Source organism: Condylura cristata, unplaced genomic scaffold, assembly GCF_000260355.1.
Source record: "Condylura cristata isolate star-nosed mole 26May11 unplaced genomic scaffold, ConCri1.0 scaffold00063, whole genome shotgun sequence".
Lineage (NCBI taxonomy): Eukaryota > Metazoa > Chordata > Mammalia > Eulipotyphla > Talpidae > Condylura > Condylura cristata.
In genome coordinates, this window is record NW_004567164.1 from 147,688 (window position 1) to 163,050 (window position 15,363).

Sequence of the window (15,363 nt, forward strand, 5' to 3'; positions counted from 1 at the left end):
TTTTTTGCATGATAAGGAGAATGCTCAAGAAAGGCTTACTGCCGAGCAGAGTGGCGCAGCGGAAGCGTGCTGGGCCCATAACCCAGAGGTCGATGGATCGAAACCATCCTCTGCTACACTTTTCCTCCTGCCTGTGTCCCTGAGGCTTGGGGAAAACATGGCTTCTCAGAAAGTAAATGTATTTGATTTAATACAATGCATCTTTTTCTTTCTGCCCTAACTTCTTTGTTTTCATTTCAAAACAGGCAAATCTCACCTCTAGAATAAAGGAAGAGGAGGCACAAATTAGCTTATCTTCCCGTGAATAGGACCTACTGAGGTAATTTTACCTCATATGATTTTATATATTCTTGCATGTTTTCTGACCACTCAAAGGGAAAATACTTACTTTTACCTTATACCTTTGGTAACTGTAAATCTTCATTACAGCCTTGATTTGGGTTGTCAGTTTCTCGCTCTTTCACTTTTTTATTCATCATTACACAACAGCTGCTGTCTCCCAGGTCCAGTTTACTTCCATGAACTATATTCATGGTCATTTTATGGAGAAATAAAAAGAGAGGTAAAGAAGACATTGGCTTATGTTAATACACAACATTTTGTGCAGCAGAATAAAGCAGCATGGAAATCTTACTGATGCATGTGCTAAAACTTTTTGAGAAAAGTTACTAGTTAAAATACTTCAGAGAGAAATGTGAGGGGCACGTGTGAAGGAACGTGGAGGGGAGACACGTGAAGACACTCGGGGAGACACTGGCAGGGGGCACTAGCGAGGCAGCTCCCGGCCCTGGGCAGAGACAGTGACACCCGTTATTCTGACCTCATGCTGGATCATGTGTCTGTTTTGAATTTTGGGTCTCATCTCCTATCTCAGCTGTCTGGGACCTGCCTGACCCCTTTCTCCTGGGTCCCTACCAAAAAGTGCCTTAGATCTGTGGCAATTTCTTTGGCTTCACTAGCCCCACTTTGGGTGGATACTTTTTGGCTAGTGTTTACCCACAAGTGTAATTTTTGAATTTTTCTTTATGTATTTAAAAAGTTATTTATTTATGCATACAGAACTGGGCGTATGCCAGAAGTGTGTGGAGAAGAAAAGTCACCAGAGACAGAGTGGGAAGCAGAACAGGTGAAGCTACTGAAATGCACCGCTGAGGGGAGCTGGGGGGGGGGGCAGGAGAGGGCTGCTGAGCCATGTGGGCCCCTCCCTGGCAGACAGGGACTAAACTCATGTTGTAGGGGCTGGCGATGGCTTGATAGCATTGTCTTTAGTTCCTGCACCACCAGGAGGTCCCAATTTTTGGAATTTTATTGGGAAAATATTATTTGAAATCTTTTCTTCACACTCTCTTTGCACACCTACTCTATTAAAAATATTTCACATTGGGCCCTCCCTGGTGGCGCAGCGGGTTAAAGCACAACACTGGGAGGCTAATGCCACCTCAGCATGAATTCGAAACCTGCCCGCCCCGGAGGTGACCCACATGGCGCTCCGCAGACCTCTCCTGACCTGCCCGCTGCTCCCCTCAGCAGTGTACTTTGTTGATCTGCCTGTTCTGTTCCCCACTCTGTCTCTGGTGAAGCCTCTCACTGCCCCTGCACCTCTGGCTTGTACCCCAGTTCTGTATGCACAAATAAATAAAAGTCTTAAAAAAATATTTCACACTAAAATATTCATAAGGAAAACACTTTCTAACCAGTGCCTATACGGTGGCTAGAAAATGTTCACTCTTTTAAATAATAAGAACTCACACAGTGAAATAGTAAGAACAAAAATGTTAATAAAAATACATTTTATTAACATTTACAATATAATTTTATATCACTTGTATATATATCAATGATAAATCTATATATGACATAATATATAAACAGTATATTATAACACAATATATGTTACATATATTATGTTAGAACATGATACGTAACAACACATAACATACATAGTTATGTATAACATTGATAACACATAATACATATATATAATGTAAAACATATATATTAGCCTACAATATAGATTATAAGGTAGGCCCGTTTTCTTTTACTTTGCTGGTGAAAATGTTCTTGTTGGATAAGACCAAACATGTTCACTTTGCTGACTCCCTAAAAGCAACTAACTTTGAATGTCTATGCATAAAAGATTGGTTGAATAAATCGTGACATATGTACTCAAACAAAAAGGTATTGTGCACTTAGAAAAAGATAGGGAGTGATTTCCAGGAATACTGTCAAGTGGAGGAGAAGTTACAGAGGAAATTATAGTGTGCTATTTTTTTTCCAAAAAGTGGAGTTGGAAAACACAGACCTATGTTTTTTCACTCTGAGAGTATCACAAAGGTAAACCAGCGCCACGGATGACGGAAAAAGACAGAAAGAGCCGTGAGGGACGCGGCGCCAGAGGGACTTGAGAAGAGTTTCTCTGAGTATACTTCTTGGTTTTGTTTTAACTGCTGAAAGCACGTAAGGTCCTTTTTCAAAAAGTAGTATCAGCTATGGGAAGCAGAGGTGGAAAAAACCCCAAACTAAATGCAAATGATTTGTACCTTCTGTTATCAGTTACGGAGCATTGAGGGTACACCCTGGCCCAGGGGGTGGGCGTTAGAGGGGAACTGAAAACCAGTCCAGTCTGTAGCATTCTGCAGTGGCTGGCCAGAGCAGCTCGACACGTTTGTAGGTGCGCAGCAAACAAGTGCGTAAACATGCCCATGCAGCGGGAGCTAGAGGAGTCACTGCAGAAGGCGTGCGTGCAAGGATGGCGTGGCCTGGAGGTACAGGTGTGAGCTCCACATCTCTCAAGCACGCGCGCGGGTGGCCATGTGCACTGCGCTCACATGCTGAGCATCTGTGTGGCTTTTGCCTGTGTATGCTCACGCAGGTGTGAGCACGTGCGCTGTGTCTCCTAGGTCTTTCCCTGAGACGGCCGTGAGACACATGGCATAGGAGGAGGAGAACACTGGGCCCCCGATACCGGTTTCTAGCCCCGCTGAAAGAAGCTGAGGCCGCTGTGAGACATGGCTGCCGCCAGGGCTGCGGCTGTGGCGGCGGGAACAACCTGCCTCCAGGATGAGAAAGGGCTCACACGACAGCCTGCGCCAAGGTCCCGGATGCAGCGACAACGGGCTCCCCTGCGAGAACCGAGGCTGATTAAGAACCACCACAATGAAGGCGGTCATGGAGTACAGACCGCCCGCCGGGAAGGCAGGCCCTTGTGTCCACACTGATGATAGAGATCTCAGCAAGTGGGGCCCCGGGGGAACACTTCCTTCTCAGCGAGTTGCCCTCAGTTTGCCTCCACATAAGTAACTGCTTGCTGAACATGATCTCCGCCTGCCTCTGCAAGCTCCCCAGTGCAGGAGCCAGCCTGAGGGCTGTGGAGACCCACCGCCCCGCTCAAGTCCAGAGGTGCCTGCCGGGGCGGGAGCAGGAGTCAGGACTCCTGCTTTGGAACAGGAGTCAGGTTTTTTATTTGGCCCTCGCTTGTATCCATGCACCGCAGGCCGGAGACTGTGCCCCAGACCCAACTACAGGACCGTGAGCAGCCCCCCAGTGAGACTCCCCAGTCCCAGCAGGCGCAGGCATCGTCACTAGGGATTCTGACGGACTGCTATGGACTGACTGCTATGGAGAGTCACGGAGCCCTTAGGCGGTTTCACGCTGTGATGCTCCTTCAGGGGAGCAGGCACACAGGCATAGCAGCGGGAGGGCCTGAGGAGGCAGGCACAGAGCCTCCCAGCTCTCCATCCGGCTCTAGGTAGATTTACCTCACACAAAGGGCCTGCAGCAGCCTACAGATACAGGCCCACCGCGGACTGCGGCAGCCTCGAGTCCCTGGCCTGGGCCATGGCGGGTAGGGGGCTCTTCAGCCCGGTGGGCCCAGCTGAATCAAAGCCCAAAACACCTCCAGGGTGATGCCTTTCTTCCACGGCCTCGGCTGTGGGTGACAGTGGTAGCAAATCTCTGGGGCCGGAGTCACCAGACCCCTGTACCTCACCAGAGAGGGGAAAGAGCCCCGCACTTTCTAAGGAGTTTGACCCAAAGTGGCCATGAAACAGGACCAAAAGAGTCAGAGTGTCGCTTGCCAAGAGGAGACTGAATTCATGCTGGAGGAAAAGGTATAGCTTGCTGCACTCGCCAGAGGCCAGAGAAGAGGACCCCCAGGGTTTCTCTTTTCAGCTGTACATGTTGGGGGTTCCCTGCAGATGCCCCGTTTTTGAGGCCGGACTCTGCTTTGAAGGAGACACTAAAAGTGTAGAAACAGTAGAAAGTTTCAAGGACTCACCGGCAGGAAGCAGGGTTGCCTGAATTCACCGCCGGCCGCGGGCTGTTTCCCTTCCAGGCCTCACTTCAGCTGCATCCAGCTTAGCTTGCGCTTTCTGCTCTTCCCACACCGAGAAAGTTCTGTGGTTCATGCATATTGTAGAAACCTCCGTGGGTTTTCAGGGCTGGAAACTGTCAGTCTGCTGCATTGCTGGCGGCAGCCTGTGACAGACACAATGATTGTTGGGAGTGACCAAATGCGGAGATTTACTGAGGGACTGGATAAGGGCAATAATAAATCAGGCCTTGCATCCAAAGGTGATAAGGTGGTAATAAATTGGGCCTTGCATCTAATTAACGGGTTCTTCCGTCGTCGGGATGGGACTAGATGAAGGTGATAACGAACTGGGCCTTACATCAAGGACACAGCGATGAGTCACCCCCTTTGGAATCTGAGTTGGGAATCTATGTAACAGACGCTTTCCCCCTTATTGGGTTGGCAGTAGCTGCGGACCCCACTCTAGGGGCTCCGTCTCAGCTGCTGTCCCGGAGCCATAAACTCTGCTTGCTCAGCCTTCTGCCTCGCGCCTTCCTTCTTGCAGCCGGTCACAGAAGTTGGGACAAAACAATGATGCTCTCCATGTGCTTCTGACAGCCCCCAACAGTCCTTCAGCTCACGCCAGGAAGCACACAGCCACGGTGTGCGGTGTGCGAGTAGCCGGGAAGGGAGAGGGTAGCCAACCAGGCGAGCGGGGTGTCCTGGCCCAGCTGTGGACTTGGTTGGGAGCTGGGCTCGGGGTGTGGGTGCCTGAGGTGGACACCAGGGGTGCGTGGCTCTAAGGGCAGCGTCACAGAGGACAGGAGGGGCAGGGAGTGAAGACGCCAGGCCTGGGAGGCCCGCCAACCCTCAGCCCCCTGCACCTGGCCACCTCAGCAAATGATATAGAAAGGCCACTGAACACCTGACAAAGCTGCTGAGGCCTCCGGGGCTGCCCGTCTGCCTGGAACCACGAGAAGCTGCCCCGTGGACCGGCGCTGCACGGGTGTGGGACGTGAACATGAGAAGCTGTCCCTCAGGGATGGAGCCCTGCTGCATGCGCGCAAACTATGGCCTTTATCCCCAACACCCTAAGCTAATCTGAAGCCCCTTTATGAGCTGCGGCTGTTTCTGGAACCTTTCTGCAGGGTTCACCAGGGCAACTACCCAGTGGAATGGCCTGAGCAGTTTACTGAGTAAACAGAGATCCCCAGGAGTGGAATCCCAGGCCCTGGGCTTTCTCTCCTCCCGCTCAATTTGAACAAAGGCTCAGCAGCAGCCTCCCCGGCTCTCAGTTCCTGCTCCAGAAGCAAGAAATTGCAAAGTGAAACATTTGAGTCTCCAGCCTTCCTCTCTTCATCTTACTGTCCTGTAACTGACAACGCCAAATACACCTGAGGAGGGAAAATTTGTTACAAGAAAATCCAATCAATAGATCATAACATTGTCAAAAGCAGATAGAGAGGAAACAGACATTTGAAAATGGATGGGGGGGAGAGGAGAGGATGGAAATTTACATATGAAGCTTTTCCCTTCAGCAGGCAAAGGTGACAGCAAGAAAACAAGGCTGGACATCTACCTCCCAGCACCTAAGAAATCAAGTTCCAGGTAGGTTAGTGACTCAGAAACTAACTAAATAAAGCATGTTGTTGCAATTCTTGAGAACTCCGGAGAAAACATGTTCTGTTGGAAATAATTGCATCAAAAATATCTGAGCAACAAAGATATAATAAAAACATTCCTCATTGAAAGCCTGCAAAATCCTAGCACACCATTTACAAGAAATCAGACCATTTTAAATGCACATACAGATGGAAAAATACAGAGGGGAAAAGAACTCCTGAAAATTAGAAACGAATGATGAGGTGAGGGCTGGTTTGGTCTACGACTTCCTTGTTTTACGACACTCCTTAGGGTCTTTATGGAGTCCGCAATACTGTTGTGTTCAGATGCGCTGTTTCCCAGGGGTCTTCTAAAATGCCATTCATACATTTAAATCATTCCAAAGAGAGGAATTGTCAGCATATGGTGAATTTTGTACATACAGTCCAATTACTCCTTGAATGTTGCCCAATGGGACCTAAAAACTAACAATGTGACATGCATTAGTGTCCTTTAACACATATTTGGCATGTAGCAGTAGAAAAATGTTTATGACTTCCTTTTCTCTTTCAAATGTTTATGGCTTCCTAATTCTCTCTCACAGAATTTTTACCGGTTTACTGCATTTTTATGCTTAAAAACTAATAACATACTATGGTAAACAGAAAAAAATATAAAAATTGAGTTGTTTAGTATTTGCAGTGTCCTTAAGTCTGTATTTCAAATGTTTTTCCCACGGTTTAAACTGTGCTGTAATGGTAGCATGCAAGCAAAAAAAAAAATAAAAATTTTAATAAGGATTTAAATGTTACATAGAAAACTAAATTGCGTGGAAATCTAGAAGGGGCAGGACTTTCCACCCCACCAGTTAGCTCGCGCGTGTGTATATGGAAAGTGCTAAGGGTTTGTTTGATACAAATTGTGAACTGACAGCTTGCAGAGAGGAAATGGGAATTAAAACAAAGCCCAGGCTGAGGTCCCACCGAGATTTGAACTCGGATCGCTGGATTCAGAGTCCAGAGTGCTAACCATTACACCATGGGGCCCCAGGGCACAGCAGCAGGTCGCGAGAATCTCTGACGACGGCGGAGCCCGCGCGGGGAAGCCGACGCCCGCGGCTCGAGGGCGCTGCCGTGTCCCGGGCTGGGGGAGAAGAGCTGCGGCGGCGGGGCCGGGCGCCCTCTGGTGGACACGGGCGTCAAGCGCAAACCAGGCCGCAGGACACCCCGCGGCCCTGGGAAGTCGCCCTGAAATACCGCCCTTCTTGTGGGTGACCCTGACTAGACCAAGCCTTGACATTGGCGATTTTCTGGAAAGCTGGGCTGGGAGCGTTTCTCAACTCTAACAGCGGTCGAGGATGGCCAAGCAGAGGGTGTGGTGAAGCCGCAGGAAGGGGGTAAAATCTTCCATACAAGATCCCAAACTCAAAACCTGGCACAGACGAGGAAAAGGCCCTTCCAGTGGAGAGGCTGTTCACCCTGCGTGGGAAAGCCCTCTGGAGTCTTGGACCCTCGACACAACGAGCCAACGATGAAGGCACTAGCTCAGGCATACTTTCCAGGAGCTCCTCTTGGCCTTGACCTGGGCTGTTACCCATCACTTAACAATAATGCACCCGACCAGGAAGGTGCTTGTGACCTGCCCTCCAGAGTCCGGCACTCGGCATACTCCTGAGCACAGCAGGGGAAGCCGTTCTAAGTAGGCCCCAGCTCCTTTGCCTGCCCTCAGAAGGCACCCTCAGCCCAAATCCTGCTCACTGTGAAGTGTTCAAACATCTTTTATTACAAGTGTTTAGTCTACAGAGACAAGATGCTTGACAGATGCTGGGCTCCCTACAATCAGGAGGTAGCCGAAAGGAGGCACATACTTCAGAGCAACAGACCGAGAGTGTAGTGAAAGGGACCCTTTTCTCTTGAGGTGAATTCTCATCCCAAACTTGCAATATGGGAGCCCTTCCTCCCCCACCCCCCAGATCCAGTCCACCTGACTGGACTTAAGTAGGGTGAAGGATCTTGGGCGACATTCATCTCCAGGAGACTTCCGCTCCAGTCTTGGGCGAAGATTGGGTCTGAGGGTGGACATGGACTTGGGGTCCTTGAAGAAAGAGAAGTGTGGGAAGAAGCAGAACAGACTGTTGGGGAACTCAACATGGTCACGAGTTCTCCTGGGGTGTGAAAGCAGATGAAAGTTATACACCCAGCAAGCACTTGGGAGGTTATCACCGGAGCTGGGGTGTGGGGCTGGGCACTGAAAGGTGAACGTGGCCTCGGGGGTGGTCCCTCCACTCTCCAGAGAAGAGGTTTACTAACCTGACAGTAAAGAGGAATTGAGGGGTCTGGGGAACACATGAGACACCCAAGGTCAAAGGAGCCAATGAAGGCCTCAGCAGAGCTGAGGAGAGGGGACAGGATTAGCTCTCAAGGGCAGGGCAGAGAAGGCAACCCTTTGTACTTAGAAAATGAGAGAGTTGGGAAGTGGACAATACAGGTATGTTTTACTGTCGGTGGTGACTCGAATAGGGATGTGTGGTAGGAAGGCTGACAATCCAGGCAGATGTAGGCAGGTGAGGATGGCCACTTGACATGTACCAAGTTGCTTCAAGCCAAGAGGGAAGGGCTTGTCCAGCTTTAGAATTCCGAGCGGCAGCAAGGGCTGCTCACTCGTGAGTTGCTGCTTGCAGTGTGAAGAGTCCCACGCAGATCGACTTAACCCAGGGGCAAAGGTGTTTCTGACATTAGGCCTAAGAAAGGATCTAAATACCATGCAGCTATGGTGGGATGAGGCAGCCTGTGTGCTCGGCCTGGGTGGGCTTGACTGCCACACTGCTGGGGTCATTGGCCAGAGAGCAGAATGGCTCATTCACACCTGCCACCTTCAGATCCCTTCCTGCTTTCCCAGCCTTAGAGTAACCTGCCACTCTTTCAAAAGCGGGAAATCTTTCCTTAGCCACACACAGCTTCCTACTCAGACTCCAGCCCAGGGGTGACCCTGTCCCTGGTAAGCGGGTTTCTTTCAGGGTAGTTTTCAGCCTAGCGACAGCTTCAGGGAGACTAGCAAAGGCTGACAATGATACCGTTGCTATATGACGGGTGGCTGGCATGTCTGTCATATGGCTCAATCAAAGGGGAAATGCTACTTGGAAGAGTCTAGGTCACAGAAGAAAAATGTCCTCAAAAATCTGACAAGGTCCCACCGAGATTTGAACTCGGATCGCTGGATTCAAAGTCCAGAGTGCTAACCATTACACCATGGGGCCACCTAGCAATGCAGCAGAACGTGTGTCACTTGTGACAAGTACTCATCCCCGAGGCACTAGATCCTAAATCTCAAAACATCGGGTTTCAAAAGTGGCTCTTCCGCCCCCTAGCGGGCCCACGTGGAAGCGCACACCTGCTCTGGTCACGAGCGCCGAGGGTGGAGGCGACGCTGGCACGCAAGACTTTTACAGGTCAGGACCGGAGGCAGATCTTGCGACTTTGGACAGTGATACACAAAGAACTACGGAATACGCAATTTCTGTAAACCGATGTATCTTTCATCTGGAAATCCAGATGAAAAGTCTTTTCTAATTTTCAAATCTGCGCCCGTCTTTGCATCCTCCCCATCACTCATCTCACACACCACTAGCAACGCTGCAGAAGACCTTGCTAGGATTTCATGAGATGCGAAGTGGCAGTTTCTGGTTTGGGAGCCCTGAGCTATGTATGAGAAGCCTGACCACTGTGAGGCCACCCTGCTGCTGGGAAGCCCAGGCTAGGAGGCTTCTGGCAGGCAATGCAAGGGCGAGGCTTGGGTGAAGATGCCGCCCTGAGACTCCAGCCCTCTGCATGGTTCCCTAGAATCAACTCAAGATAGTGACCGTCCGTCCACCAGAGGCCCCTGACCTCTTGGAGCAAAGAGAGTCCTTCCTGCTGTGCTCGAACTCCTAAGCAGAACCCATTCATCCTGTGCTGTTTTATACCACTACGCTTTGGGCTGGATTATGCAGCTACCAGTACTACTCCTTAGAATGGCGGAGTCCAGAGGTGCGTGTGAGAGAGAGAGGGAGGATTCACCAGAGAATGGGGTGCAGAACAGGCAGACCTGCTGGAATACACTGCTGAGGGGAGAAGCAGGCAAGGCAGGAGAGGTCTGCTGTACCATGTGGGTCACCTCCTTGGCTGGGGATTGAACTCGGTACTGCAGTGGCTGGATAGCTTCATGGTCCTTTGCTTTAACCCCCTGCGTCACCATGGAGGTCCCAAGTCACATCAATTTTGATAAACCATTTAAAAAATTTTTTAAAACATTTTTAAACATTTAAAAATTTTATTTATACATCTTAAATTCCTCCTATAAGTTAACCACTTGATATTTTTAAACTTTTCCTTCTGACTTATTTCACTGAGCATAATCCCTGCCAGCTCTATCCATATTGCTGTGAATGGTATGCGTTGATAAACCATTTTCATTGTCTGACTCACTCCTCCAAAGTGCCACACGATCAGGAATTTTTTTTTGGCCATGCATACTCAGCTGGAATCATGTCTTCATTCCTTAAATAAATCTCCTTTATGTTGGATGAGTGTGTTACAATTAAGTACGATTACTGACTCGTCTAGGATGATTACTGGAATTCGCAGTGTCGATGTTATAATCAGCTCTTAGTGCACGATGCTTCTATCTCAGTTACATATAGTTTTATTTGATTCAAACATCCTAAAGATACTGATTTTCTCTCTGGATCTTGCATTTAAGGAAACTAATACGATTTTCACTTGTCTGTGACTGCATTGGCCAAACCTCGAGCTCACTGCATGAAGGGACAGGAAAATGTGAGGGCCCCTGCACGGGAGGCTGGACTCACCTGCTTGGTGAAGCCAGCCGACACTGTCTCTTCCTTCTCCCTATGCTCTAGCATAGGATCAGTCACCCCAAAACAGTTCAGATGGGCTCTCTGCCAAATAGCCACAGTAGACTTTCCCTGTGCCACTTGAGCTTGTAGTGCTCAGGTCAACAGACGACCTGTGAGCCTCAGGAGAAACTGCTAGTGCTAAAACACAGATGACCTGGGGTCATCTGTATTTCTCCAGAAATACTTTTAATCTGAAAAAACTATCTTTTAAACTTAATTTTATTATTTTCTTCCTTCAGACAGAAAGTTGGCAATTGACAAAGCTCTAATAAGCCTTATTCTTCAAAACTGTCCCAAGCTTTTCAACGCTGGACAGTTCTCAGGTTACTCGGGTTTTGTCAGACTCCTTCAACCCTTAGCTACCTGCTTCCTCAGAAAGACAGGACAGCCTGATCTTTGTCATGGTGCTTTGGATTCCAACGGCAGTTCAGAAACTGTTACTGGGCAGACGGACCCACGTAGAGGATAAGATCAGGCTACCCTCAACCGCTTCCCACCAGCGGCACACAAATTTCTGAAACAATCCTTTCCCACATCTGCTTTATCCCAAACCAGTCTCCCGGCAACAGTAAACTCACAGGTCAGCAGACAGGCTATTGATCACCTACTCCAGGCTCCTTTGGAGGCCCAGAAGTGATCCCTTCTCAAAAACTCATTTGTTAACTACACTCAGGGTCTCAGAATGAATGATACCTATTAAGGTCTGGAGCAGAGGTGGTGAAGATGGGGGCACAGAAACAAAGGTTGAGATCATATGAATCTCCCCTGTCACCCAGGTCCCAGTCCCACTCCTAAGCTCAGGATACAAACCTTGTCCCACGTACTTTAGAGTTTAGAGCCATGTCAATTCTCTACATATAATCAAAATGGCCTCTCTTACTAATTTGCCTGGTGTTCAATTTTTTGATTAGCTCAAGAACTGAGAGGCATGGGGGAATTTTTCCCAGTGACCCCCACTATGACAACCTTGTTTAAAGTTCTGAGATGGGCCCTTCCTGGTGGCACAGGGGTTAAAGTGCAGCACTGTGAAGCTAGCTGTAGTCACTTCAGCATGAGCTCAATCCCCAGCCAGGGAGGTGACCCACATGATACAGCAGACCTCTCCTGTCCCACCTGCTGTTTCCCTCAGTAGTGTATTTCAGACAATCTGACTGCTCTGCTCCCCACTCTGTCTCTGGTGAGTCCTCTTACCTCCCCACCACTCCATTTCTGGGCTGTACCTAGTTCTTATATGCATAATCTTTAAATAAATAAATAAAAATAAAATTCTGAGTCTGTTGTCTTTTGTCCAGATATTGAGATTCCAAATAAAGAAATCCCAACAGATACTGAGAATCTGAACTATGCTGATCCCTCCAATCTGTGAGTGCATTTTTTGACTGATCTGAGAATTCAGTTTAAGCCCTGAATGAGAGTCTTCCTCAGAATTTGATGAATTATAAAAATAGAATCTGGCTATGAACAGGAATAAAATGGATGAGATTCTTCCTTTGATATTAAGAAGTCATGCAGTCACATGGCAATTAACAAAAAGCAAAATTCCAACAATTTAATGACATACATATATGAGAATTTAGAATCTGAACAAAGGAAAATCAAAGTGTGAGGATTATCCACGAGCTATATGTAACTGAAAACCACGGAAAGAGTTATAATGGAAGAAGTTGTAATACTGTTAAAACTTTATGGAAATGTTCCTTAGCAATCAGATGACTTCATTTACTTCTACTCTTTATTCACTGAAGAAATCCTCAATCACTAACTTATGGTCAGTCTGTAGGCCAGGCATACACTGCCTCCATTACAGTGACTTTGCCTTGGGTGTTTCACGTGTTGTCATGAATATATAGATGCCAGTATCCTATATATGTTTGTAGCTTTCTGTTACTATACCAAGTTTATAGCAAGTGAACTTCATGGAATGATTACAGATTACCTAGGGCAGCATATCAGTTTACAGGATGCTGCTTAAGTTCATCTCCCCTAAGTTCTCTATTAGTGTCTCTCAGCACTACTGAGATTCCACACTTTCCTTGGGTCAACCAAATAACAGACCATGCATTTCCCTAATTTAGGTTTTCTGGAAGTTTTGCATTAATATTAGGTGGAAAAAGTCCATTGAACTGTAATGAAGATGCTATCTAAACTCACCATAATGCTGACAGCCAAGCCACAGACTTGTTATTTTGACTCTGTAACTGGAGACTTTGACTTTAAAAATTTAAATTTTCCAGCTCCCACATCACCTGATATGAAAAGACTTCATGTACTTAACATCAATAACCCAGATAAAAGAGAAAAACATAAAGCTCGAGAATAAGGGAACATGGTTCCAGTAGTTAGTCTATGCACCTTATACTTTGGAAAAAGGAAAAAAGTTTAGTTAGACGATTACAGCCTTGCTAATCACAATGTTTCCAGTGTTCATCTGGGCAAGAAAAACTGAAAGAGAAAAGAGAACATTTAGACTCTTGTCTTTTAAACAGTCTTCAGTGAGCTGATAAAACCAATAGATTTTGGTCACTGGGTCATTACCTTCTAGGACTTTCTTCACTCTAGAGGGGTGCACCCAAGGTTTTATGCCTGCATATTTCAAAGACACATGAATGGTTAGTAAAACATGCTACTTACCAGAACATGCTATGAGTTGAGCTTGGGCATCTCTACTCTGCCAGGTCTTAAGACCTGATCACCAGGTGTGGAGGTGGGCAATCTGGAGGCAGAGAAGTCCTAGAAAGTACAGAGTTATGAGTCAAAGCTGAAAGTTCTTTGTTCACATTTTTTTATTCCACATTCTTCTTCGATGTCTGTTGCAGTGTTCAAAATTGAAGAAGGATGGCAACTATTTCACGTTTGCTTGAATTTCAGGAAATTAAAATGGAATGTTTTGGGGGGGTGGTAAAGGGTGAGTGGAATAAGGAAAAAGATATAGGCAGACAGTTATCATTACGTTGGAAAATAATTGCATAGTGTTAAGTTCAAATATAAAGTAACTTTTAAAATCCATCTTCTTTGAACCCTTTCAGTTTGCTCACAAATACTAAACACTTTTGTCTTGTCTTCTTGGGCTGCAGCTTGGATGAGATTAGCCAGCACCTTTTGTACAATACTGAGAGTGTATAGGCTCACACCTTGGCTCACAGTAAAGGCAAAAGCAAAATCTGGAGTGTGAAAAATGAATTTCTTTTGCATAGCCACCACTATCAGAACTGGGGCAAGTGTCTGCTGGGGTGACGAGGACGTTCTTCTAGTAGCTACACATAGGCTCTGCAGGCTGGGCATGTCCTCTGTGGCACCAACCAAGGCCCAGGGCACTGAATATGAAATTTATGAGCACAAGGCAAAACAGACAGGGTTTCTGAAGATTTTCATAACCAATCGCATAATCCTCTTCCAAAGGTTCACTTCCCCTCCAAATCCCTTCTCTGTGCTGTCTAGCTCCTGTCCCGTGTTCTCTATGAAAATGTAGAGCTGTAGGCTCAAGTCTCCTTTGCCCTCTGCACTATAAACTCTGAAGGAGATATCATCCAACTGGGAAGAACTCACCTGTAAGGCAGCTTCCCTCATATCAAGTGCTCTGGCACATGTGTTTATCCTCTGTTTACCTGGAAGTAAGTCAAAGCACTACCAACTTGATAATCCCTTCAAGAAACCCATACAGGGCCTCAAGGGCCTTTCATTGGAGTTCTATATCTTACCCAAACTCCTTTATGTAGGAATTCCATGCCTCAGTCCCACTAAGTACCGCTTATAATGTTCCCGCCTTCCCATTCCATTTATGGGATTCCACTTAGGCCCTACCACTGCGGCAGCCTCTCTGGTTCAAGGGTTATTATATGTTGCTGGTGGAGATGAGTCTCCTCTTTTGTCTTCATCAAACCATTCTCCAAGCGTCCAGTGCTAGCAGGGTTAGTTACAGGGGTAGTATGTCTGCCAGGGGCAATGGGAAGCAAAGACTGAGGTGAACCAGTCGGCCATCCTTTTACGATGATGAGGATGATGATGATGATGCTGGCATGGAGGGGCAGGGTCTTTCCACCTCAGGAGGTGCCCCAGGGAGACGGCGGACAGTAACTGGCAGGGCGCCCTGTGCCTTCAGCCCACCCACCGGGCCGCACTGGGTGCCCTATCTGTTGTGGGAGGCCATTGTGCGGTGGGGGAGCAAGGGCTGAGGAGTGTCTGCAGCCCCACAAGAAGCGTTCTGGCCTTCTGAAAGGGGTTCCCTGCTGGTGGGCTCAGATGCCTGAAATGCTGCTCTCCCTGCCCAGTAAGCGGGCACGGCGAAGGCTGCTCCCCTCTTCGTGCCCTCACACGGGACTTTGCCTTTTCTAGTCTAGTTCAGGCGTCCGGCGCGCCACGGGAAGTCAAGTTTGCCCTCCGAGCTGTCCAGCCGCAGGGGACGCCAAGTGCCACAGGCGGGCGCGGGGCCGTCAGAAGGCCCCGCCTCACGCGGGATGTTGCTGAGCTAAAATCCAGCCCCCCGCGAAGCCCCCGAGCGCCACGCACTGCGGGGACCAAGCTCGGAAAGGGCCCGGGCCGAGGCGGCGGCTTTCCAGCTCTCCCAAGGCGGCCCCTG

At 48.0% G+C, this 15,363-nt stretch overlaps 1 long non-coding RNA gene and 3 other non-coding genes across 5 annotated transcripts in view; 1 reads left to right on the forward strand and 3 right to left on the reverse strand.

The window, feature by feature from the left end:
• The first annotated feature begins 44 nt into the window (after positions 1–44).
• TRNAM-CAU lies at positions 45–116 on the forward strand. Its single transcript has one exon. It is a non-coding gene; the product is annotated as a tRNA-Met (tRNA).
• A 4,207-nt stretch (positions 117–4,323) lies between these two features.
• LOC105854598 overlaps positions 4,324–15,363 on the reverse strand; it is an 11,805-nt gene continuing 765 nt past the window's right edge. The window contains exons 1-4 of one of the 2 annotated variants that reach the window (XR_001146215.1): positions 14,486–14,712; positions 14,334–14,392; positions 13,419–13,517; positions 4,324–4,476 (exon numbers count right to left, since the gene is read on the reverse strand). This is a non-coding gene — a long non-coding RNA (uncharacterized LOC105854598). Of the gene's footprint in view, positions 4,477–13,418; positions 13,518–14,333; positions 14,393–14,485; positions 14,713–15,363 lie in introns of those variants that run through there. The other variant, XR_001146214.1, reaches the window with a different exon arrangement.
• Positions 6,868–6,939, reverse strand: TRNAQ-CUG. The gene has a single exon. It is a non-coding gene; the product is annotated as a tRNA-Gln (tRNA).
• Positions 9,078–9,149, reverse strand: TRNAQ-UUG. Its single transcript has one exon. It is a non-coding gene; the product is annotated as a tRNA-Gln (tRNA).